Source organism: Nycticebus coucang, chromosome 3, assembly GCF_027406575.1.
Source record: "Nycticebus coucang isolate mNycCou1 chromosome 3, mNycCou1.pri, whole genome shotgun sequence".
NCBI classification, from domain to species: Eukaryota; Metazoa; Chordata; class Mammalia; order Primates; family Lorisidae; genus Nycticebus; species Nycticebus coucang.
Window position 1 is genome coordinate 6,492,288 of NC_069782.1, and position 26,169 is coordinate 6,518,456.

General features: G+C 49.6%; 1 protein-coding gene and 1 pseudogene across 2 annotated transcripts in view; one reads left to right on the top strand and one right to left on the bottom strand.

Moving 5' to 3' along the window:
• Window positions 1-1,320: 1,320 nt before the first annotated feature.
• Window positions 1,321-16,164, bottom strand: LOC128580865 (uncharacterized; annotated as a pseudogene).
• TCF20 (transcription factor 20) overlaps window positions 15,067-26,169 on the top strand; it is a 99,795-nt gene continuing 88,692 nt past the window's right edge. Inside the window, exon 1 of one of the 2 annotated variants that reach the window (XM_053586306.1) lies at window positions 15,067-15,380. The gene's annotated coding sequence lies outside the window, so the exon portion shown is untranslated. The remainder of the gene's footprint in view (window positions 15,381-26,169) is intronic. The other variant, XM_053586305.1, reaches the window with a different exon arrangement.

Genomic DNA, 26,169 nt, shown 5'->3' on the forward strand with positions numbered 1-26,169 from the left:
TCAGAGGGCAGAGACTGGAGCACTGGGGCTTTCTGAGAGGAGGTGGGTCTTGGACTTAGGAGGCCCGGCCAGGCCTAAGTTGGCTGAAGCAGCTGTAAAGGCTCGGGCTGAGGTCATTAGAGTGCCAAGGATCTGGCTATGGTCGGTCTGGAGTTCAGGTGCTGGACATCCAGTTGGTTTTGTTCCACTGCTTCCTTGGTTTCCCCGTCTTGACTGGAGCATTGGTGCTTATTTCTCAGGCATTTCCAGGGAGTAAGAAGGAGCACATGAAGTGCTGGGTACTGGGCCTGCACGTAGTAGGTGCTCAGCCCCTGAAACTAGTGATGCTACCCTGAGGGGCAGCCACAGGGCTCCAAACCAGGACCCGTCTTGCTATAGCCTCCCTGAGATGGGAGTTGAGGTGCAAAGGCTGGCTGTGGCTGCCCTGACCAGCCCCTGCCAAAGTCCCCTCTTTGCGGAGGTAGCCTGGGCTGAGTTATCAGACCCTAGGTGTCCATTCAGTGGGCCATGAAGGCTTTGAAAGCCCTGAAGCTGCCCAGCTGGCCTTTTAGGCTCTGGGCTTCTTTGCTGGCCCCAGCCAGCCCTTTCCCACCCTCTTTCTGATTCTTGGCCTCAGATCTCAGCATATCTTCCTGCTGTGCAGCCTCAGGGACAGCCTTCCTTCTCTGAGCCTTGCCAGGTAAAGCGGAGCCCTCTCTGGCCTTTGTACAGAGTGTGAGTGCTCTGTGAACAGTTGTGCTTGCCTTCACCCCATGGTCTCCAAGAGCAGCAGTGAGCTGCGATGCTCACCCATGATGAACATTTGCCCCTTTTAAGCCATTCACTCTGGGGCCAATTGCAAATAAACACATAATCGCCCATATCTGTAGAGATGAAACATATTCTCCCCATGAACTCGCCCTTCCCCTGCCCACCCCCCACTGGCACAGCTCTCCACAGTTGGGGGTGATGGAAGGATCCTGTGCTCCTGTCCTTCCAACATCCATTCCTCCACCTCCCTACCGCTCCTCCATCTCCACCCTGTAGAGGTGAGATCCGGCAGGGGCTGTGATGTCAGAGGCTTGGCTGATGTCACCGCCCAGCCCTGTGACTTCACTTGCCGGCTTGGGCAGGAGGAGCCGCGAGGAGCCTGAGAGCTGGGAAACTGTCCCCCTTCCTTTTCCTTCTCTTCTTTCCCCTCCTCCCTAGCTCGGCTCAGGAGTTGTTTTCCTCCCTGGTGGTTACCAGGCTGTCAGAGGGTCTGGGGCAAGTGCCAGGGGATGATACCGCTGCAAAGGTAACGGTGTGTGTGGTGCCTCTCCCGCGGTCATGAAAGTTTGCTCAGGCGTGCGAGCTGTGCCCGCTGGGTGTTTCCTGCACGGCGCTACCCTGGCCTGAGGCTCCCGGGGGGTGGGCAGGGGCTGGGCAGGCCAGGGCAGGGCTGGCAGGGGTCTCCTGGGCAGCCTTCATTGCCTTGTCCCCATCAAAGGCCGCGGATGCTGGAGTGGCGGCTGCAGCTTTGAAACTGCCATAAAGAGCCATGGAGGGTGGGGAGTGCAGAGACGTTCAGAGCAGTGCCGGGGCTGGTGGCGTGGGCGGGGGGTGGTGAGGGGGCTGAGCAGCAGCAGGGGTGTGGAGGGCAGAGCTCTGGGTCAGAGTCCCAGAGGCTGAGTTTTGTCCCCATGTCCTTGTCCCCTGATCTAGCTGCCATCCGTGGCTGGGACCCCAGCTGGGCGGGTGCAGAGGCGGCAAGGGGTGGGAGCTGGCTTCTCCCTCTCACCCCCTAGTTCCAGGCATATTCTTCCCCCTCCAGCAGGCCATTTGTCAGCAGTGATGCGGGACAAAGGAGGGGCAGTGGGTGGTCTGCTGCGAGATGGGCGCTGGGCACGGAGCAAGGGCTAAAGAGAAACGCCAACAATGAAGAGGCAGATCCAGGGCTCTGCTCATTCAGGCTGTCGAGGGAGCCGTCATTTTGTGTTAGCGTGTGGGGGGTGTGTGTGTGTGTGTGTGTCTGAAGTGGGAGGAGGAAGAGAGGGGAGAATGACAGGAGAAGGATTATGACATTGTGTTGTCTCTGTTTGTGGTAAATGCAAATTTGGCACCGGTGGTTTCCCAGGAAAAGCAGCAGCAAGTAACCCAGGCCAAGGCCTTGGCCCAGGCCCGCCAAGAGCCTGTGTGGGGCCGTAGGGGCTTTATTTGTTACTCCTTTTTTTTTTCTGTCTGGCGTGTGCTTCTTCCATTTGTTTTATAGTGAAGAGCTGGAGACAGGCCGGCATGGCAGGAGGAGCTGAGACCCCTCCTCTTCTCAGGCCAGCCTGTCCTCACCTCGCCCTGCAGGAGCACTAAGCACTCCCCAGCCTTCCACCCAGGTCTCTGCCCCCAGCCAGGGTCACAGTTGCATTGCTCACTTACTTGGACAGCCTCTGAAGCGCTCTGAAGCCTGCTGCTGCCCACAGCTGTTTCCCACAGGCACTCAGAGACAGAGAGCCTAGTACGGAGGCTTTGAGAGGCTTTGCAGAGTAAAGGCCAGAGCTGGGCACACCCCTGGCTTTAGTGCTGGCCCGGCCTGCCTAGAGGTTGGCAAAGGTCCCCGCAGCCAGGGGCTGTTGGTAAAGTGTCCTGGGACTTTGACTCCTCCAACAGGTCCCTGAGGGCAGGGAGCTTTGAACCTGCCTGGAGCCAGGAAGAAGCCATATCCCAAGGCTCTGGCCTGACACAGGCTCTGGCAGGCCCAGTGACATGGACACAGGTGGTTAGTATGTTTGGAGCAGGCCTCCATAGAACGCAGGACAGGATTAATTTTACCAGGGTCAGGCTCAGCGGGGACTAAGAGTTATGAGCTGAGAAGCCAAGGCAGAGGTGTCTCCAGATAGAGGGTCAGGGGAAGGCTATAGCCAGCTGAGCCCAACCTGTCACACACACTGGGCCTCCTTCTAGTCTCTCTTTTCCGGGAGCTGGTCCCTCACTTGGACTTCACCACTTCCTCTTTTGTCTGGTCAAATCCTCTGGACTCAGTTCACCTCCTCCAGACAGCCTCCCCTGCTTGGGTGGGCTTGGGGACTGGTCCATGCCCACCCCCTGTGCCCTCTCACAGCCCCTTTGGGTCTTTGGGTGCAGAGCCCGGGTGGATATCCTCAGGTACAAGGACTTCTAAGGCAGCCCCTGTATATCCCTGGTGCTTGCCCAGAGCAGAGTGTAGAGCAGTTTGTGCCTGGAGCTCAGAAAAGCAGACCCAGACTCAGATCCCCCAGGAAATGGAGCCACCAGGATGGGACAGCTTTCCCCTCCTCATGTCCTATGTGGTGTGATGGGTTCACTCCCTTTGGGCACCCCCATCTAAATGGCATGTGGGGACAGGCTGAGCTATAGCCTCAAGAGAGGCTTCACAGAGGAGGTGTGGCCCTGAGTTGGAGCCCGGGGGCTATCTGTGAGGAATAGCTGCCTGCCTTTACAGCCTGGGCCTTGGGGCCACACCACCCTGAGGGCCTACGGGGCTCTGGTGACCCTGGGAGCTCTCTGTGCCAGGTGGAAAAGGAAGGAACAATGGACAGACTCTCCCCAAGGCCAAGATGTTGGGTCCATTCCAGGCCCTGGGCTTGAGAACCTTCTGGCCGGAGGTGCTGGGAGCACCAGGCTGGGCAGTGACAGCAAGAGGCCCGCTGATCCTGGGCTCATGCCACCGAGCCCAGGTCCACAGTGCCCTCCCACATGAAGCTGGCACCCTCTTGGCCCCTGGTGAAGATGTGAGAATCACAGCACACACACAGGTGACAGCACAGACCCTCCCTCTGTATGCGCCCAATCTCATGGCCCCCAGGAGGCTGAATGTCAGACAGTCCCGAGCTAAAGCTTTCCATACATGCTTCAGCTGTGTGACCTTGTGCAAGATACTTAGTCTCTCAGAGGCACAGTTTCAAAAGGCAGTGACCTGGGAGTAGTAATCCCTCCCTGCAGGTTTTATTGCAGGGATTAAGGAGACAGCAGGTGCATCACCTACATGTGGCAGGTGCTCATTTGATGGCAGGTGGGGTTATGAGGGAGCTGGCTATGCCCGGAACTCCAAGGCAAGATGAAAAAAGTTCTCTTTGGGTACCCCTGTGAATTTTGACAGGGCAATCAAGAGAGGCTTCACAGAGGAGATGGCATTTGAAGGCCTTGAAGAGTGAGTAGGAGTTTGCCAGGCTAACAAGGGAGGGTGGCAGGAAATATAAGAGCAGAGATTCTGAGGTATAAGAACAGGTTACACTGCATGGCTAAAGTCCACAGAAGGGGAGAGGGGCCCTGTTTCTCTTGGCAGTGGGAGAACATGACCTGATGACAGACGGGGCAAGTTCCACACAAACATCTGTCATTGCAGACTTGCTTTCCGGATGTGTTTATGTCTTATCTTAGCACTTCAGACATTCTCCAGGATCTTGTAAAGCTAACTTTTTCTAACTTCTCCCAAGTCAGGCCTCCCAGGCTGCCTCGTAGTTTTGGGATTCCCAGATTGCCTCATATTTGACATTAAGGACCAGCTTGGATCTTCTTTTAATTTGGAGTGTCAGGACTCCTAGGGCCCAGGACCAACCCAGGCCATGTTCTGAGGGGGAGCCCACATAGCTGGGGAAGCAGTTTGGAGTCCTTGACTTGGATGAGGGGTCCTGCAGCAGCTTCTCCAGGCTGAGACCCTGAGATGATTGGAAGCTGCTGCAAGAGACTGGGGTGGCTAGTCCCCCAGATGAAAGCACAGAGGAGTGGTTAAGGGCTTGGGGCCAGACAGCCTGGGTTCAATCCTGGCTCTGCCATTTGCCAGTTGTGTGGCCTCAGGTAAGTCACTTGCCCTCTCTGAGTCTTGGTGCTCTTGGGCAATAATAGTGCCTACATCACAGGACTGTGGTGACGATTATATGAGATAATTCTCACAAAGTAGTCAGCCCAGAGCTTGCTTACTAGGGGTACTCAATAATTGTTAGCTTGAAAAAAGATAGCCCTTGGCCAGACACAGTGGCTCACACTTGTAATCCTAGCACTCTGGTAGGCAGAGGTGGGTAGATTGCTTGAGCTGGAGAGTTTGAGACCAGCCTGAACAAAAGTGAGATCTCATCTCTACTAAAAATAGAAAAACTAGCTGGGCATCATAGTAGGCACTATAGGGCGGCACCTGTGGCTCAGTTGGTAGGTGCTGGCCCCATATACCGAGGGTGGCGGGTTCAAACCCGGCCCCGGCTGAACTGCAACCAAAAAATAGCCGAGCGTTGTGGCAGGCGCCTGTAGTCCCAGCTACTCGGGAGGCTGAGGCAAGAGAATCGCTTAAGCCCAGGAGTTGGAGGTTGCTGTGAGCTGTGTGATGCCATGGCACCCTACTGAGGGCCATAAAGTGAGACTCTGTCTCTACAAAAAAAAAAAAAAAAAAAAGAAAAGCTGACATAGTAGGCACTATAGTCCCAGCTACTCAGGAGGCTGAGGCAAAAGGATCACTGGATCCCAAGAGTTTGAGGTTGCTGTAAGCTACGATGATGCCATGACACTCTACTCAGGGCAACAGTGAGAATCTGTCTCAAAAAAAAAAAAAATGCCAGCCCAGCAGAGAGAAGGCTCTAGCACCCAGTATCTGGGCCAGTCACTCAATCCCTCTGAGCCTTAGTTTCTCTAACTATAAAATGGAGATGTTAATTGTGGCTGGCGTCAGTAGCAAAGACTTATGAACACTTACTGTGAGTCACACGGGCTCTGTCCCCACTCTGACCTACATGTGGGGGCAGAGCGGACCCAGTTCTCCCAGAATAGAGAAGTGTGCAAGGAAGAGCTCCAGAGAGTTGTCATTTTCCAGATGAGGCTAAGCCAGCCCCCTTGGTCAGTGTGGGTCAGACCAGAGGGAAGTGGACAGCCGAATGTGAGGCAGGAAGGGCCCACCCACTACTGCAAATGAGCCTCCCAGACACCCTCACACATGGCAGAGTCACCATGCTAGACCTCGGTTTCTGCTCACCTCTCAGCAGTCTGTTGCTGCTCTAAGGGGCTGTGATGCTCTTGTTGCTTTGACTTTCTTGGATGGTTTCCATGTAGGTTGTGACTTGGGTGGTATCATTTGTCCATTGATTTTTCCAGAAGGGATGCTCCCATGCCCCTGTTCTGCAGTCAGCCCAAAGATGAGCGACCTCTGCCCAGCCTTCCCAGCCCCTCCAATCCTCACTACCACCTTGCCTGGGCTGGGGTGGGGGACCCAGAGGGTCCAGCAGATAGCAGCTCCTAGGGAGAACAGGGCTGCCCAGCCCCATTTGATGCACCCTCCCTACAGGTGGTGTCTGTGGGGCTGGGGCACCATTTCTGGTCCACACCTGCCTTCAGGAGGCTGACTGCCAGGGAGGACCTGAGTGGCTCATTTACCTTCCCTCCTCCCCTCAGCACAAGCTTTGCAATTGGTCAGACCCGGCTCACTCCATCTCTCACTGTGTCTTTTGGGTGATTGTGGACCCCTCACTATCCTGAGCCTGTGGGGTGAATGATACCACCTCAGGGGGCATGTCGGAGTGGAATAGTGGAGAAGCACTTAGGTGCATGGTTGCTGAGCGAGCACTTGTGTAGACACAACCCTTCAAGGTGGGCAGTGTTAATGTCCCTGTTCTATGGATGGAAAGGCTGAGGCTCCAAGAACTTAGGGAGCCTGCTCCAGGTGACAGCACCCTATGCCCTTCCTTGCTCTTTCACACCCACCTCTTACTGTGGCAGATTCTAATACTGGGAGCCCAGAGACCCCCGGGGTAGACACATGGTAATCCCCTGCTAACACAATACTGAGCTAGTCATCACGCTGGCTTGTCATTACTTGTTCACGGGGGATGTATTGATAATGGGAATAGTGATCATCACGCTTGCGGGGGTGCCCCTGCACCGTCATGGCTCCCAAGGAACATCCAGTGACCGCTCCCCCAGCACAAGCAGTCTTTGCTCACCCTCACTTAGCTGGTACATGGGTTTGCTTACGGGCATATCCTGGCTCTGCTGCACACTAGCTGTGTTCTCAGGCTAATTATAGTATTTATTGCCCAGAACCTCAGTTTCCACACTCATAAATGCAATAGTTCTTGGCTTGTACCGCTATGGCGATGCGAGTTAATGCAGGTGATGCCGGCATATGGGAGTGCTGTAGGGATGCTCTCTGCTGTTGGCCTCTCCAGTCAGCTCACGTTCCTCTGTTCCCTCAGCATGTAGCTGGCACCTGCCTAGGGCGCAGGAGGAGATTGCCAGGGCCCAGGGCTCGGTGTGGACTTTAGCAGGTGCTGGCTAAACGGCACCAGCCTCAGGGCCCGGGAGCTGTGTGAGTGGATCTGATGCGCAGAGGGAACAGCCTCTGAGAATTGGTGTGTTGGCTCCCACTGCTGGCGTGACAGACATCCTGAGGAAATATGTCACTTTAAAATAGTTCTGAAAGAAATATCTGGAAAGCTGTCTTAACCCTGTGCAGGCCATCCATAGCCTGAACTTTGGTCAGGTTCTAGTCTTGGTTTTGCCATGAGTTGCTGGGGACCCGCCCTTTCCTGGGCCTCGGTTTGCTCAGCTGTAAAGTGGGGCAATAACCACACCCACCTCAAAGGGCTCAGATTGCTCATGTGAAATATGCTGTGTCAACTGGAGAGCATCTTGCAAGTGCTGAGAGCCTTTTCTGGTCATTCGTAGGACCTCCACAGGCAGACGTCTGTGCACTGTCATGCTGTGTGCTGATTTTGGACCTGGACATTGATGGGAGACTGGTTCTGCTCTCTGAGTTGTGGCCTCACTAAAACCCTTCCCCTTACAGGAGAAATGCTGGCACACTGTCTTGTCTTGTTCATTAGTTCCTCCTGCACATTTCTGAAGCAACTCTATGTGTCAAGCCCTAGGCTGGCTAATATGGTAAGGCCGGAGAACAAGTGCTCAGCCCTATCCCGAGGGCTCAGTCTAGGAGGAGGGGATGCAAAGACTTGCATCCAAACGACCAGATGATTGAGGTTCACAGGTGACTTGATGTGGGGCCTGGGCTTCTCAGAAGAGGGTCAGCCACAGGGCAAGATCACTTATAAATGAATGTGGGCTGTGTCCTCTGCTCAGGATCCTTCAACACTTTTTCCTTTTGCCTGGGGATGAAGTCCCAGAGTCTCTTGTGACCTGTACCATCTTGTTCCGGTTGCATCTCCAACTTTCTCATTTCACATAAGTTACTGTGGACTCCTTTCTCTTCCTGGAAATTTCTTTGGTCTCTCCTGCCTCAGGGCGTTTGCCCACGTGATGCCCGCTCTGCCTGGAGCTCTCTTTTAACCTTACCATGTGGCTATTTCCTATCTGTCCTTAAGGTCTCAGCCCAAATGTCTTGGATCCCCAAGACTCAAGGTCCCTGATATATACCTGTGCACCTGCCTCACTTTCTTTTTTCTTTATTTTTTTTTTTGAGACAGAGTCTCACTATGTCACCCTTGGTAGAATGCTGTGGTGTCACAGCTCACAGCAACCTCAAACTCTTGGGCTTAAGTGATTCTCTTGCCTCAGCCTCCCGAGTAGCTGGGACTACAGGCACCCACCACAACGCCTGACTATTTTTCTGTTGCAGTTGTGATTATTGCTTAGCTGGCCTGGGCTGGGTTCGAACCCACCAGCCTCGGAGTATGTGGCCAACACTGTAACCACTGTGCTACGGGTGCCAAGCCCTGCCTCACTTTCTTACTAATGCATATCATGGCTGTTATCAACCAATTATTGATTTGATGATTCTTTTTCTCTCTAATCATCCCATGGGACCATAAGTTTCATGACAGTAGGGACCCTTGGATCAATGCCTGATAAGGGATCAGTCAAATGTTTGTTGAACGAATGTATGATAAGTATTAAGGTAAGGCATTATGGAGGAGATGGCATTTGGGTAAGACTTGAAAGAAGGCACAGTTTCCATCTGTAGGGAGGACAAGCACAAGACAGGGAGACAACTTGGTAGGTTTGGCAGAGAGGTAGAATGAGCTATGGAAAGAAGGTTGGAAAGGTGAGCAGACCCAGACAAGGGCTTTCTATTCCACGAAGATGGAAATAAACTTGAATTCTGAACTTTTGAACCAGGGAGAGTAAGGTCAAAACCAGCTTTGGATAACTGTAGCGAGTTTGCTTCAGGGAAAGATGGGCTAGAAAATAGGCTGCAGTCAGTTGGAGAATTGTGGCTCTTCCCTCTTTCTGTTCCCTGGGCAGCTGCGGCAGTTATCCTCTCTCAGGGGGATGCAGGGCAGTGTTAAGGAACCTCACAGGCATGGCAGCTTCCAGAAGACAATTGCCTCGCTGGCAGGGCAGCTCTTCCCAAGTCACTGGTAAGACAGAGTGGAACGTCTGTCCGCATTTCTCGGCATCCATCTCTGCATCCTGGGTCCTTCTAGGTGGCCCAGGAATCTTGACATGGAAGGGTCATTCCATGGCAGAAGACGGGCAGAAACATTTCATTCAATGACTGGCAAACAAGACCAACCTTCATGCCTCTGGGGGGAGGCGGCAGATACGGACAAGAGTCAGGATTCTCAAGAACCTGAGGGCAAATCCCAAATCTACCTCTTAGCAGCTGTGCACTTTTGGGAATCTTCTTAGCAACTCTGGGCTTCATTGTCTTCAGCTGTGAAATGGGGGCCTGCTCTGGTGTTGTGAAGGTTAAGGTTAAGTGACACATATGGAGCCCCAAGCACAGGGACACTGAAGGCTCAGGAAGTCATAGTGTTATCATGGCTGCATTTTTCTCCACGGTTTGAATTCATAGCAGGAAGCTTAGGTTTCAGGCTTAAAAATGAAGAGCATGTCAACAAAACAGGATGGAACAAAGTCTTTTCCCAGCATGCCTCAGCATGCGGCACTGCCTTCCTGCGGAGCCCAGACAATGATGTGGCTGAAAGTCTTGAGCTTTCAAGCAGAAATAATCCCAATGGAAAGGAACCTCCCTATTGTTGTCCTGTGATAAAGCGAGGCAGGGGCTCTGCAGCCTGAGAATTCCAGCTCTGCCCCCTCCTACCTGCTCTGTGCCTCAGTTTCCTCATCTGCAAAATTAGCTAAGAATAGTATCTTCTCCATAGGGTTGTTGCAAGTATTAATCCCGAGTTAATGCAGGTAAGGTGCTTAGAACATGCCTTTGTCAGTACTATTGTTAGATCATTTTTTCTTCACTCTTTTTCTTTAACTCTTTGTAATGCTGAATGACTCAAACTGAGGATCCAGAAGGCTGAGTTCAAATCCCAGGTCTGCCTCTTGCTAGCTGTGTGACCTGGGCAAGTCTCTTTACCTCTGTGCACCCCTTGCTTGCATTGGATAATGAAGATGACAAACCTTGCCTGATAGGGCTGTTGTGATGAGCCAATGTGATCCCCTGGGTACAGCCCCACACCCTGGAGGCAGGCAGAGCACTCACCCCTCCCTCTACCTGTCCCACTTTACAGATGAAGAAATTGAGACTTAGAGCCATTGGACGAGTTGCTGAAGGTCACACATTGCTGAGGCCAGGGTAGCTCCAGCTCAGGGACCTGTGCTGGCACCACCATGTTAGTAACTCTAGTGAGAATCCAGGGGCAGTGAGTGTGAGGGTGGGAGTCAGGGGGGTGACTTCCTAGGCAACCAGGCTGCAGGGGCTTGCTGTTTCTTGGTATCTCCTTGGGTGTTACCACTGTTGTCCCGTGGGAAGACAAGCAAGCTGATACACAGCAGCTGGGCCACTGGGCTGGGCCGGGCCGGGCCGGGTCTTCCAGGTGTGGGGTCTGAAAGTCTGAGGCCCCCAACTGCCTACCTCCTGTGGGACAGGCTGGCACTGACCCTGCTGTCTTCTAATGTTTGTTTCCCTATCTGCCTGCAGACTTTGGGACCCACTGGTTTTCTATGTCCGTATTCATCTTTCCATTGTTTACTGAGTGCTGGGAAGCTTAGTGGTTAAGACTGCAACCTCTGAAGACTTGGGTTCGAATACCAGCTTGGCCTCTTCCAAGCTATGTGACTTGGGATAAGTTACTTAAACTCTCTGCATGCACCTTGGTGGTCCCATCTGTAAAATGAGGGTGATAATAGTACCAACCTCATCGGTTGTTGCAAATATTAAATAGGATGATAAAGGCAATCTGCATAGTGCCTGGTTCATAGTAAGCTTGGGTTCCTTTAGGCCAGCAGTTCTCAACCTGTGGGTCATGACCCACAGGAACTGTATTAAAGGGCCGTGGCATTAGGAAGGTTGAGAACCACTGCTCTAGGCTGTATCACTGTCATTGACATCATTTTCGTGGACATGGTACCCTATTCTGCTTACGATGTTAGAGACCCAAGGGAAGCAGAGGTCTCTTGCAGGTGCTACTGTGAGACCTGTGAAACAAATTCATGCCTAGACTACCATCACAGATAATAAGGGCCTACAGGATTCCATTCTTGCCCAAATCTGCCGCCTCAGCCTTTCTCCCCAACCCCTGTACTGGGCACTCACTCCTGAACATAGCAGGTGGCTATTCCCCACACCTCCTAAGTGTTGGCATTCCCTGGCCCTCTGTTTGGAAGCCCTTCCTCTCTTAGTTTTAGAGCCTTCCCTGACCTTGCCCTAGACAGAATGTGTTCTAAGACCCCGTGCTTGGTCAGAGCCTTGCACACAGCAGGGGCTCCATGTGGAATGAAGGCCTGCCCACAAAGGACCCCCACCTCTGCAGTTTGGACCGGAATGTTGTGAGGAGTCTCCTCCTCTGTTAACCAGAGGCTTTTGTATATTGCCTCCTGGAAAACTAAGGCCTGAGCTTGTGAGCAGGAAATCCAGGCCTCCCTCATCCTGCATGTTCAAGGTAGTGGGTGGTCCTTCCCAAGAGGAAGGAGAGTGGGGGCTTGTTGAAGGATAAAGGTGAGGGCTATACGTGCACTCAAGAGAGCCAGTAAGTGAGAGAAAGGACATCTGCCTGCTGCTGAAGGCACCGACTCCCTGGCTCACTTCGCACAAGTCACTGATCTGCGGAGCAGGGCCAGTCTCCTCAATCAATCCATGCTGACAGATGGTAGCAGAATCAGTGACCTAGAGGCAGAAGGCTCCATTTGTAATTCCGGAGTGGCCCAAGCGCCTGGAGGAGGGCAGAGGAGTTTGCAATAAAAGGAGTGACACAGGGTTTCCAAAAGCCATCCTTAAGCCAGAGAGGAGGGAAAGGATTAATTTTGCTCCAGGAATTGATACACTGATTCAGTTCAATAAGTATTTTTTGAGTAGACTGGGTTAGGAGAGAGGGAACAAAACCCCAACTGGTCTACTGTCCTTTCCTTAAAGAGCTCCAGTGTGGTAGGAAAACAGGATCCATGCATTTGAGGCTATGAGAGAACAATGGGAGACCACTGTGATCAAAGAGGAAGGGGTGCCCACTTACTGAGCTTCTGCCACTACAGGGTCTTGGGCAGTAACTTACTGTCTCCGAGCCACAGTCTGCTCACATGTCATTGTATCCACATCATAGAACTGTGCCTAGTGTTAACGTGTGCCTAGTACTGTCCTCAAGTGTTTATGCAGATCTCTTTAGATTACTACAATACCATACAAGTAAAGTAGTATTTTCTCCATTTTACAGCTAAAGAAACTAAGGTTCAGAGAGGGAAAGGGACCAAGGCCACACAGCACAAGAGTAACCATAATCCAAATCAGTCTGTTGGCCATTATGCCTATACATGTTCTTTTTCCCAAATGGTACCAAAAGGGAAAGTGACAGGCTACAGGGACAAAGAGGACCTGCTGGCCTGGTCCTAGGTCTGGGGAAGTTTCTAGGTGAGGGTCAGATGGGCAATGTTCTGGTAGGATCTGAAAGGGTGGGGAGGGGATTATTGGGTCATGAGAGGCAGGAGTTGACAAGAGCCTAGACTCTGGTTATCTGTCTGCATTCTTTCCCTTTTGAATGCAGTTGTGCCAGACTGTCACCATCCTCCCAGCTTCCTATCTGAGACATGAGTGAGCTAAGAAGGGAAAGAAGGGTGGAATGATGGGATCTTTTCCTATAAAGAAAAGGGCTTCACTTTTCTTCTTGAATTTTCTCAAGAAATTGAGGGGGTCACCACCACTCAGCCTTCAGGAAGCTCCCCTGCATTCTCCCATTTTTGTTCAGAAAACATGGATCTGTACCGGGAGTTCCTCTATCTTTCCCTCTGCAGCTCTAACCGAAGCAGAAGCCAGGCACTAGCCTTAAGTCTTGGGGCCTGAGAATTTGAAAATGAAACTTACAGTTAGAAGAACAATGGAACAGCCAGAGGGCAGGGCCCAGCAGCCTGCTCAGCTCTGCCCTGGAAGAGCCTGGCACTCTGCCTGGCATGCAGGAAGTGTTTGGGGAATCAGGTCCCCAGGAATACTCCCGACCTGTGCTGGAACTGTCTTCTACATTAAGAAACTAGAAAAAAGCCAGGAGAAATCACTGCCTTCCCCAACCACCTCCTCCTGCCAGCGGTCCAAGACCACCTCAGCCTCTGCCTCCAATCCTCTGGGACCTGCTTTGGGTGGCCTGAGATGAAGTAAAGCATTAATGCCTCTGGCTAGGTGGGGTGAAAGGTGAAAGGGGAAAGCCAGGCTCTGGGGAATCATGTACCTCAAGTATCCGGAAATCTAGGCCCTAGGCCACACCTGGTTCCTGTCAGTCTCCATCTCCTGCCTGAAGCACTTTTCTGATCCCAATTTATTTTCAAGTTGGGTGTTGCTTCAGGAGAGGAAGCCACATACTCCCCTAACATCTAGGACAGATGGGAACCTTATTTAGAATCAGAAATTTTAATGAACATTAGGGACATCTAATGCAAATTTTCTTCAACAGGAAACTGAGGCCCAAAGTGGGGAGAGTATTTGGCCAGGTCAGAGGTCAAAGGCAATATCACAAATACACCAGTCATATCTTGCCCTCTCTGGCCTTCTCTGTTTTCTTTCTTTAGAGACAGGGTCTTGCTCTGTTGCCCAGGCTGGAATGCAGTGGCATGGTCATAGCTCACCCTACCCTCAAACTCCTGGGGTAAAGGGATCCTCTCACCTCAGCATTCTGAGCAACTGGGACTACAGGCACATGCCACCAAGCCTGGCTAATTTTATTTTTTGCAGATACTGGTGTCTTGCTGTGTTGCCCAGGCTGGTCTTGAATTCCTGGCCTTAACCATTCTTTCTGTATGAGCCTCCCAAAGTGCTGGGACCATAGGCCTGCGCCACTGCACCTGGCCCCTCTTTCTTTTGATGGCAGTGGGCCACATGGCATCAACATTCACACAGTGGTTCTACAGCTGAGCTTTTCTTAAAAAGTCAAGCCCTTCCTTTCCTCTATAAACATAGCAGGTTTACGAAGGAAGGCTAGGACCAGGCTGAAGCCTTGGCACTGCAAATACTCTGCCTTATCTCCAAATCAATCATGGAACCTGGGTCCTGCCAGCCAGGCATTGCAGCTTTGTAATGCAGCTGCAGAAATGCCGCTGTCGTCTGTGGAGTATCTGTTTTCCACGTGAGCTGGGCCCCACCTCGTCGTTTTTATTGCGGAGGAAACTGAGGCTCAGAGGGAAACCAAGTCCTACATCCAAGGACACCTGGCGCCACGGGCAGAGGCGGCAAGAGAACCAGGCCGGCAGGCTGCCCTGGGCCCAAAGGACTCTTGGCGGGCAGTAGCCGCCCCTATGCCCTTCGCGACTGAAAAGGTCACGAGGAGGAGACCAGCCCCTGGCCCGCGGGCTGCCAGATCAAGGGCGCGATTCTGGCGTCGGAGTCTCCTGGGAACTCCAGAAATCTTAATGAGAGATTACGGGCCACCAACTCCCCAAAAAGTTGGCTTGTGGCCATCCGCAAGACGGCCCCAGGCGCGGGCCAACATGGCATTGGGAGGGCAGCCTGCTGGGTCCTGAAGCTCCCAACAGGAGCCCTGTGGGACACGGCCACTGAGCTAGGGTCTCTCGAGCTGAGGTCTCCGCAGCCCCAGCCCCGCGCGCGCTGGCTTCGACGCCGCCGCACGCGGGTGGGCACGCGCGCGCCCGGCCCCGCCCCCTGCCGCCCCGCCCCCGCCGCGCGCCCCGCCCCGCCCCGCGCCCTCCCGCCCGCCCGCGCGCTGCGGCCCAGAGCCTCCCCATTGGCCGCGCGCCGTCACCTGACGCTCTGTTATTTCCTGTGTGTTGGGAGAATGGAGAGAAAAAACCCCGAACCCAGCCGCTTTCGGCCCCTGCGAGGCGGCCGCGGCCTCCGCCAGGGGAGCCCGCCCTGAGGTGCGCCCGACCGAGAAACGAGCGCGCGGGCCGGAGCGAGCCTCGAGGGGCCGCGGCCCCGGGCCGCCCGCCGCCGGCCGGGGTGCCCGAGCTGGAGGCGGCGGAGCCACCCCCACCCCCACCCCGCTCAGCGCCGCCCGCCGCAGCCGCCGCTCCCTCCCCTCCCGCCCCCGGCGGAGGCCGAGGGACGGGGCGGGGGGCTCCCTCAGGTAACTGCCGTCCAGGCCTGACCGGGGAGGGAAAGGGTCGGGCCTGGCTGCTTGGGCCAGGACGGGGTGTCCGGCTTGAGAGGCAGAGGTCCCGGCCCGACCTGGGAGTACTAAGACTCCCAGATTGCGCGCCAGGACTTGGGGTGCTGAGGGGAATGTTTGTGCCCGGCCAAACCCAGGAGTGCGGGGCGGGGTCCTGGGCCTGGCCTAGACTCGAGGTGCTGAGGCTAAGGGGTCCGGCGTGGCGTCAGAGGGCTGAGGTGTTTCAGTCCGGTCCTAGCTTGAGAGTGCAGGTTGGGGGGAGAGGTACCTGCTCACCACGGCCTTGGGTGCAAAGGCGGCGGGCGTGAGCGGGCGGCGCCCTGGGGTCGGCGGGGTCAGCGGCACTTGTCCCGGGTTCCTTAGCTGCCCCGGGGGACTAGGGACGCTCGCCTCTTCGCTGCGGGTTGGAGGCGAGGCCAGCGGGGCGGAGGGCCGGGCAGGAGGAGCCTCGCTGGGGCTCCCGGGAGTCGGAGCGCTTCCCAGGCCGCAGGAGGGACGGGGCCGTTTATAGCCATGTGGACGCAGCTACTTCTCGCCTGTTGGGGGCGGAGGGCAGGTACCCGCTGGCAGAGCGCAAGGTCTCGGCGCGGGGAGCAGAGCGCAGGACACACTTCCTGTGTGGGGCTTTCTCCCCTCCCCCGCCGCCGGGAGCCAGGCTGGTGTGGGCTGCGGGGGTCTCCGTGGGCGAGGGAGCGCTCGTTTGGGGACCTGAGGCTCTAAGCTTTTTATCTCCTTCGGAAGGGGAAAGTGGTGGTTGAATGAAAGTGACCCACGCCGCCGATTTTCTCCGGCTGCGACTGTAGATGCAGTGTCTTCTGTGCGTGGGGATGGGAGTGGAATTTAGTTGGGTGGGGGGTAGGGGCGGTGCGCAGGAGCGGCCGCCTTCCTGGGTTTGTGGGTGGGGATTATTGTCTGTTTTTGTGGGATACTAGCACTGTCTACCTTTAAACCTTTAGTTTGAGCTCAGGTGTCGGGTCAAAATTAGGATTTTTTTCCCCCTTGTTTTTTTTCCCCTCGAAGATGGATGGAATTTTCGACCTATTATCTAACAGGCTGATCGTTGAATAATTGGACCCTTATGTTAACAGCTTCAGAGAAGAGTGAAGAGTTTTATAAAACATCTCACAGGGGTAGCAGCTTGGTGGATGGGGAAAGTGTACTGAATTCCAACCCAGGAGACCAGGGATGTACTTCCAGCTTTGCCACCAAATAATCCGCAGCCTCGGGCAAGTTACTTACCCTCTCAGTGCCCCAATTTTCTCACGTGTTAAATGAAAATCCTACCAGGTCACACTGCACGGACTTGTGGTTTTGTTTTTTAGTCTCGTCTTAAGTTGTGCTCTCATTTTAGCCATAGGCAGCTTTTCTGAGAAATGCAGGCTGTGCTTACTTAGCTTAGCTGATTTTCAAAAGCCAATCTTTTAGTTTCCAACCTCTTCCTTTTCCAACAGAGCATACTACAACTTGGTCAGGGTACAGAAGTCCCAGGTGCTGTTCTGTGCTTCAGAACAGAAAATGTATTATATTGTTCTAGCTGATGCAGAATGCACTTTATATTTTTGTTGTCTTTCTGGAAGAAGTTATCAGTAAAAAGACGTCAGAGAACTTTTGGCTGCTTGGGGAATGTGGGTAACTTTTGATTAGATCTGTGTATGCTGCTTGGCTCAGAGGAGTTCCAACATCTTCCTATGTGTGTATAGGAGATTGTAGAGGGATCTTACTAAAGTTCTTTCAAGGGACATTTAGCTAACTTTTGAAATTTCCAGCTTCAGTATTCTCAAATTAGTGGGAGGAGGGGAATGCCATAATATCTCCTGTGAGATGGTGTGTTAATGGAATTAACTGTCACCTCAGGGTGCACTAATTGTCTGCATCCCCGATTTATTCCTTAGTAGTAGCCCCAGTGCTCACTCTCAGATGCTGAAGAGCCCAAATTAGTTTCACTAATTTTATGATGTGTGAAGGCCTTAGGCCATGCTTTTGACTGGTGAGTACTTCTAGACCAACCTCAGGATTTCTCTTAAATTTCTAGTACTATGATGTGTGATGGACAGGAGTGTGTGCTCATAATGTTGATTTGGAAATGGTTTAGTGGAAGTTTTCTTGTATGTTACCATAGCTTTGTTACATAGGCAGACACTTTAATACAACTACACAGATTATTTGGAGTTTCCCCACATAAGCATTTTATTCTGTTAGGATTTGAGTTACTACCTTGTGTTCAGTGTGGGATTTTAAAAATCCTAGTTACTCGGATTGTAAGCAGTTATCACAAAGTATCTCATGCTTGTCTTACAACTTGTGTTCAGTGTGGGATTTTAAAAATCCTGGTTACTCAGATTGTAAGCAGTTATCACAAAGTATCTTATGCGTGTCTTACAACTTATGAGAAAAATATTGTTATAAAACTTCTAGCGAGGTAATTTGTGTGTGTGTGTTCATGTAAGAGAAGGTTAGCAAAATTGGTAAGATGTCAGGAGACACAGCTTTTAGGTTCCATATTTAGCGGTATACTTTTTTTAACTCTAAAATAAAATGGAATATAATTGAAGGGATCACATATATTTATACCAAGAAATTAGAGTTGGATTATCTACTCATCCTGTAGATAGGAAAAAATGCTAATGTTTGTATAAAAAAATTTTATGCTAGACTCTGTCCAAAGCATTTTTTTTTTTTTTTTTTTTGAGACAGTCTCACTTTTTCGCCCTTGGTAGAGTGTCATAGCATCATAGTTCACAGCAACCTCAAACTCTTGGGCTCAAGCGATTCTCTTGCCTTGATCTCCTAAGTAGCTGGGACTACAGGCTCCTGCCACAATGCTCGGCTGTTTTTTAGAGATGGGGGTCTCACTTTGCTCAGGTTAGTCTCGAACTTGTGAGCTCAGGCAGTCCACCTTCCTTGGCCTCCAAGAGTGCTGGGATTATAGGCGTGAGTCACTGCACCCAACCTATCCAAAGCATTTTGAATTGTCTTACATCTACCCAGCAGAACTGAGAGATTGATCATCCTTCCTTTCCTTGAGAGGTCATAGGGCTAGTGAGAAGGCTTAAATGTAACCTTCCTCCCCTTGGCTCCAAAGCTTGTAGTGTACTAGATCTGTTAACTTCCTGCTTAAGGTACAAATCAGCTAGTGGTAGATGTGGCCCTGGAATCCAGGCTTCTTGCTGTGTTCCTCTTTTATTTTTTTAAAGCTGAAATCTGGATTCAGGTAAAATACTGGAAAGCATGAGTTTGGTGGCTGCTTGCACTTTTGTGACCCCTGGAAATTTTCTAAACCTTTATACTCTCCCTATCTGGTCAATTTTGTCAGTATACTTGAGATTTAGTCTATAAATCTTTTTAAACCCAATTCTGTCATATGTCTTGAGCTGAAAACTTTTTTAATCAGCTCAGAGAGTGATATAAAACATAAAGGGCTGTCTGTCTCTTCCTGTCTGTGTTCCTAGTTTACAATGCGCAGAGTCGTATTATGGTGACTATTCTCATTTTGACCAGGTGAGACTCAAAAGGTATATTTACCAAAGACAATTTTTGCCCTAATGTCCCTTAAGGACTCTTCCTTGGGGGAGGGGGGAGTATGTTTAAGTCATCTTAGTATTTACTAGATCTGTTCAGGGCTTCTGACTCTCCTGCCTTCCCTTTTCTTTTTGTGGAAGTATAAAAAAGTAACAAAACAAAGTAATAAAACTATTTATGTTGAAATAAAACAGTACACCAACTTTATACATTTGGAATACAATATAACAAAATCAAACTTTTTATAATAAGAGCATAATTTGGTCACATTGTACTGGGTAGCTTAATTATTGGTTAGGTGGTTGAATGTCCTTTAACACCCATGGTACTTGCACTGTGGGCGAAAAGGTTCTCATAGCAACAAAAACAATTAGTACTTTTCTGCACTAAAGCTATGTTTGCTTTGTAGGTAACACACACTACCCAGCAGGAAAATGAACTATAATGTGAGTTATTGGTCTATCTGTGGCTTATTATCTGAAGCTTCATTGTGGGGTATTAAGAATGAGAAAACATAGCCGGGCGCCTGTAGTCCCAGCTACTCAGGAGGTTAAGGCAAGAGAATCGCTTAAGCCCAGGAGATGGAGGTTGCTGTGAGCAGTGTGATGCCATGGCACTCTACGAAGGTGACAAAGTGAGACTCTGTCTCTACAAAAAAAAAAAAAAAAAGAAGAATGAGAAAACATTAGCTACAGGGGAAAATAACCCTTATTCCAGTATGTACATGTGAGCTGTTCAAATTCATGGAACACTTGAATGTCAGCCTGATTGGAAGATGGTTTCCACACTGGAACATCACATCCCTGAATGTGGGTTAAGGTCCTCCTGTGTGTGTTTTAATTTTCATTAGCAGGTGTTTATAGGCACTGTTCTAAGCATAGGAGATGCAGTGGTGGGCAAGAAAGGACCTATGATAGAGACTATAAACAACAGATGAATAAGAACATCAGGTGGTGATAATAGCTGTGACAAGAATAAAAAAGAAAAGATAGGGACTGGGGAGGTTGCTGTTTTAGAGTAGCCACAAAGATGTTCCCTGTTCTGAAACCTTTTCTGCCACAAAACGGTTGAACTTGATTTGTGGGATGGATGAAAATGGTATTAAAGTAATTTCCTTTAGCCCTGAGCATCTTAAGAATCAATGCAAAGCATGGAAGTGGGTTGAAGTCTTCCCGGTGTTTATATCTTTATGCTTTGTGAATAGGGACCTGGCTCAAAAGAACTTTAGGGAGATCATGTGGTACCTTGTGAAGGCTAAGAAAGAGGACTGTTGTCCGCTTTTAAAAAAATCATATGGATAAAAAAATGTAGAGATGTGTACTGGGCAATGTAGGGAACATTTGTTGGTTGTGTTAGTTTCTTTGCTAGGGAGTTGGATTGGAGTGTTGGAATCATTGTGCTTTGTTAATGCTTCGAATGAAGCCAGCAAATAGTGAATTTGGTTTGTAGGGCATTTTGCTAGGTATTGCTTCAAATAGAGAATCCCAAGTGACTGGGTGGAACTTGGGTGTGGTAATGTAAAAGGAAGCAAGGATAGCCCTAAGCAGAGACTCTGGCGGGGGTGGGTGGGTGAGAAAACAGTGCAAGTCAAACAGGCTTTGTTACCCAGAGCCAAAAGGGCTCATTCTCTCAGTCTTTCCCAGCCAGCTGACATCCAAGCATGACTTCTCCCACCCTTTCCATACTCCGTAGGATTTTAGAGCTGGGAGAAACTTAGGAAATTGTCTAGTCTGACCCTTTTAGGCTTTGCAATTCAAGAAAGAGGTGATGATTTGCCCAAAGTTATGTAGCTTTATATTGACAGAATCAAGGGTAGAACTCTGTTCTTTGTCAGCTATACCCCAGGCTCTTATCAGAGGATTGGTAGTTGGACAAAGGAAGGAAGCTTCTGGGTGCTAGTGTATTGACTTAAGGTACTACTATTATACTTTTCACAAAGATGATGGCTTCTTAGGTCTTACTGGTTTCACTCCTCCTGATTATGTCTTGGTCTAGAATGGAGGACATGGAAAAACTCTTCTTTTGCCATGTTCAGCATTAGGTAGTTGTTCAGTTAGAGTAAAGCCTTTTAGATGTAGGAGGAAAGTTCTGATAGGTGACTAAAGTTGGTTTCTAGAATTAAAAAGAGTTAAGGCCCAGAGTCTTAAGTTCTTTTACTCCAAAACTCAGTTTTAGAAAAGCCCAGATTTCACTGCTAGGTTTGAAAGTGCCCTAAGGAAGTAATGAAGGATTACTTTGAGAGTCTGGAGAACGGTCATTATTCCTGACAAGGATAGGGATTCTGAAGAGGAAGAATCAGATTATTTGTCTGGGCTTTTTTCTGAATTAGTGCTGTGGCAGGCCAATTTACCTGGGGACAGACGTTGTACCCTTTGGCAGTAATATGAAAGGGCACTCTTGCTGTAGAAATGCCATGTGATGAGCTTAATGGAGGCCACAGAGCATATGAAGGAGGATGTGTGACCTCACTCTGGTATGAGTGACTTTGTGCTTTTTGCCTGAGCAATAGTTTCCTCATCTGTTGAATAGAGATACATCTTCCCCTGCACTGCTGGGAAAAAGAACTAACGTAGCAAGTGAAAAGCCACCTGCTGTGGTGGCTATCAGAAAATGGTAGCTATCCATTAAACCAACATTCTGTGTTATGTTGTGTACCCAAGACACTGAACTAGAGCAGAGCTGGTCCCTGCCAATCCTTTCGCTTTGATGTCCCAAATATCTGCCCAGTAGAGAAGGGCAGTTAAGTGGGTATCAAAAGTGCTCTGAGAGCCTGTAATCCCAGCCACTTGGGAGGCTCAGGTGGGATGATCACTTGAGGCCAGGAGTTGGAGACCAGCCTGTGCAATATAGTAAGACTCCTGTCTCTACAAAAGGGTAAAAAAAAAAAAAAAATTAGCCAAGTGTAGTGGCATGCACCTATGGTCACAGGTCCTCAGGAGGCTATGGCAGGAGGATCGCGTGAGCCTAGGAGTTCAAGGTTATAGAGAACTTTGATTGTGCCACTACATTCCAGCCTGGGCAACAGACCGAGACCCCACCTCTGGGAGAAAAAAAAGGTCCAGAAAATAAAAGTGCTCTGACGGAGAATAGAAGATGCTGTGCAGGTGTATAACCTTGACTTGAAAGGTCACTGGAGGCTTCTCAGAGGAGGACCATGTACCTCCTCATCAACTGGCTTATTTTGGCTGTCTCATCCCACCTTTGTGGCCTGTTGTACCCTTTTTCTGGTTGACCATTGGCATTCTCTAGGCCTTCTTTTTTCAGTCTGCTTTCTCCTGCATGATCTTGTGTATCCTTAGGCTTTCATGATTGTCCATAAGCTGTTGACCCCATATTGATCTATTCAGATAGACCTTTTCTAGCTCCCTCAACTGCTTGACACAGCTGCTTGAATATCTCACAGTATTTAAAGCTTCATAATTCCAAAGGTGAATAATTAATCCTCATAAATTCTTTCCTCTATATTTGTCCCCTTTTCCATAAATGTCTCTGCCACCTACCCAGTTTCTCTGATCAGGTTCCTCCTTTTCTCTAACCCCCTTCAATCCATCGCTAAGTGACTGTTAGTTCTATTTCCCTAACACAACTTCCATAATATGACACTTCTTTCACCTCTGCTGCCACTATCTTCTTAGCCTCCATCACCCTTCCTGGAACATTGTGATGACCTCTTAACATGACCTCCCCATTTCTCCTCCTGCCTGCCTCTGTTCCACTTTGCCCAGAGCATTCAGGAGTCATCTGTCTCTCTCCTATGTCAGCTCTTTTCAGAGCTAGTTTCAGTGCTAGTTTCCTGTAGCACTTTGAAGGGAGTCCAGACTCCTCCATTGATTCGCAAGACCCAGAAGAACCTGGCTCCAGCCTACCTCTGCTGCTACTTTTGCTCCCTGTCCTCCAGTTGCATTCACTTTCTTCAGTCCTCTGTGAAGGTGGTAAGCTTGTCCCCCGCCCATAGGAGCTTTTTTATATGTTCATTCCTCTATCCAGAACACTCTGGTCAGCTCAACTTTTCTCATTCTTCAGGATATTTGTTGAATGAATAAATAACAAAAGGGATGGGGTGAGGAGGAAAGTGTCCTGGGAGTATATCTACAGGCCTGGAAAAAAAAGATGGAGAAAGAAGTGTATTTGAAGAGGTGAAAGAATGTAAGTTTGCTCGTGGCATAGGTGGAGTTATTCAAGCACAACCCTTAGAAGTCAGATAGCTGGAACTTGATTTGCTGCTGATGGCAGTATAAAATGATGCAGCCGCTTGGGAAAACTGAAAAGTTGAACATCTATCTGCCCTATGACCCAGCAGTTTCTTTTCTAGGTATTTATCCAAGAGGAATGAAAATGTCCACATATAAGTTTATGTAAGAATGTCCATAGCAGACTCGGCGCCCATAGCACAGTGGTTACGGCGCCAGCCACATACACCGAGGGTGGTGGGTTCGAACCTGGCCCAGGCTCGCTAAACAACAATGATAACTGCAACAAAAAAATAGCCAGGCCTTGTGGAGTTGCCTGTAGTCCCAGCTACTTGGGAGGCTGAGGCAAGAAAATCGCTTAAGCCCAAGAGTTTGAGGTTGCTACGAGCTGTGACGCCACGGCACTCTACCCAGGGTGACGTAGACTGTATCTCAAAAAAAAAAAAAAAAAAGAATGTCTATAGCAGTTGTATTCATAATAACTGAATGCTATAACAGTCCAGATGTCTATCAGCAAGGGAATGGATAAACATACCAATATGTTCATACAGTGGAAGACCATGATAAAAAGGAACAGACTATTGATACATGTAATGAGGATTAATGTCAGATATGCTGAGTGAAAAGCCAGGCACAAAAATAGTGCATAATGAATGATCCCATTTATAAGACATTCGGAATTGGGAGAACTAACCTGTGTGTGGTAGGAGAAATTGGATAGGCATCACTTCTTTGGTGGAAGGGGATTAACTGGGAAGTGATGTGGAGAGAACTTTTTAGAGTGGAAATGTTCTGGATTTCCATAGGCATTTGTCAAAACCAATTAAATCACGTACTGTATTTAATATATATGTAAATGATACCTAAAAACAATCTAGCAATTGTTCAATTGTTCTAGATTCTCCCCCCCGCTCCCAAACATCTAATCTCCCAGCAAGTTTTATTCACCAAACTATATCCAGAATTTATTTCCTCCCATCTCAAGAACCACCCCCTCTTGTCTGGACTATTATACTGTATTATTAGTCTCCTGACCAGTTTTCTACTGCCTGTTTTTGCCCTTCTCCCAAACCGTTTTTTTCACTTATCAGCTGAAGTGATCTTAATAAAAGTTCAAATTGGATTGTGTTAGTTGCCTTCCTGAGGTGCTCCACTGGCTGGCTTTTCATTACTTTCATGGTGCCCAATAAGGTCCTATCTGACCCTTGCCTCCCTCTGAGCCCATTTGACTTGCCTTCCTCCTTGGTTCCAAAGTCCAGCCTCATCGGCCTTCTCTCTGTTTCTGGAACACCTCGAGCTCATTTCTGCTTTAGGACCTTTACACTTGGGTCCTCCATGTGTCTGAAACACTCAGCTTAGATCTTTGTGAGACTCATTTCTGTTTGTCATTCAGATTCAGCTTAAATATAGTCTTCTCTGAGACATTTTCTCTGGCTGTCCCTGTCTAGTAGTGCCTCTGACAACCCTGCCTTGTTTTGTTCATAGCTTTTATCATAATCTGAACTTACCTTGTCCTTTTGTTTACCTCCCATCTCCTACTAGGATTCAGCCTGTCTCCTTTATGGCTGTATGTACAGCATTATTTGACATACACTGGGCCAGATGTGTTGATCTGATCTTTGATGAATTGAAGCTCTTGAGGACACTGGTGATGAGATGAGAATTGTTGAAGGTGGCTTGGTGAGGAAGGCTGGACTTCAGGCTTAGGAGACTAGGTGATGGGGGTGCCACTCATTGAAATAGAAAACAATGGAGAGGTCTGGCTCATGGTAGCTCACACCTGTAATCCTAGCACTCTTAGGGTGCTTAGGTGGGTGGATTGCCTGAGCTCATAGGTTCGAGACCAGCCTGAACAAGAGTGAGACCCCCATCTCTAAAAATAGCTGGGCATTGTGGCAGGTGCCTGTACTCGCAGCTACTCAAGAGGCTGAGATAAGAGAATCGCTTGAGCCCAAGAGTTTGAGGTTGCTGTGAACTGTGACTCAACAGCACTTTACCGAGGGTGACAAATGAGACTCTTGTCTCAAAAAATAAATAAAGAAAGAAAAGAAAAGAAAAGAAAAAACAGTGGAAGAAGAGAAGATTGGGATAGGGTATAAAGTGATCAATTTAGTTTTGAACTTAAATTTGAGCTGCTTGTAAGGCATCATGCATTTGAATCCAGGTCTGATGTCTAGGAGAAGGAACTGGGCTGTACATTAAGACTTGGACGTTAGCATATGTGTGGCAATTAAAGTCTGGGAGTGAATGAAAATATTCTCAGGGGTAAATAAGGAATGTGAGTATGTAGAGAAGTGGTTCCTTCCTTGTTTCCTCTGCTTGAGCATCTCTTTCCAGTAATAGGGACTTCACATCAGAGTTCTGCCCCTAGGGCAGGTGATTAAGGGCCCAGGACAAAACTCGGAGGAATGCAAACATTTAAGAGAGCATGGTGGTACCCAAAGAGCAGAAGGCATACAACCAGACAGGTGGGAGGAAACCAGAGAGCATGGAATGAGCATTGTTTCACCTCAGAGACCAGTAGATGATTATTGTGAAATGCCAGTTGGGTGGGGAGAGGATCAGGCTTCTGGAGAGTGGTAACTAAAGACAGATTGTCATGTATAAATGAGAAAATGAGGAAGTGGAGAGAATAAATTTGTAGGCAAACCTTGCAGAAGTTTGGCTATTAAAGGAAAGTAAAATAAATGCAGAGAGAATCTGGGGTCAAGAGAGGATTTCTTATGTTGCGGTTTTTTAACATACAGATGCTCCTCGACTTACGATGGAGTTACATCTTGACAAACCTGTTAGGAGTCCAAAGTATGTTTAACATACCTCGCCTACTGAACATCATTGCTTAGCCGCAGCCTACCTTAAGAACGCTCAGAACACTTACATTAGCCTATAGTTGACCAAAATCATCAAACACAAAGCTTATTTTAAAAAGTGTTTAATATCTTATGTAATTTATTCAATCTGTACTGAAAGTGAAAAACAGAATAGTTGTATTGGGTACTCAAAGTATGGTTTCTACTGAATGGATTTGTGTTGCTTTT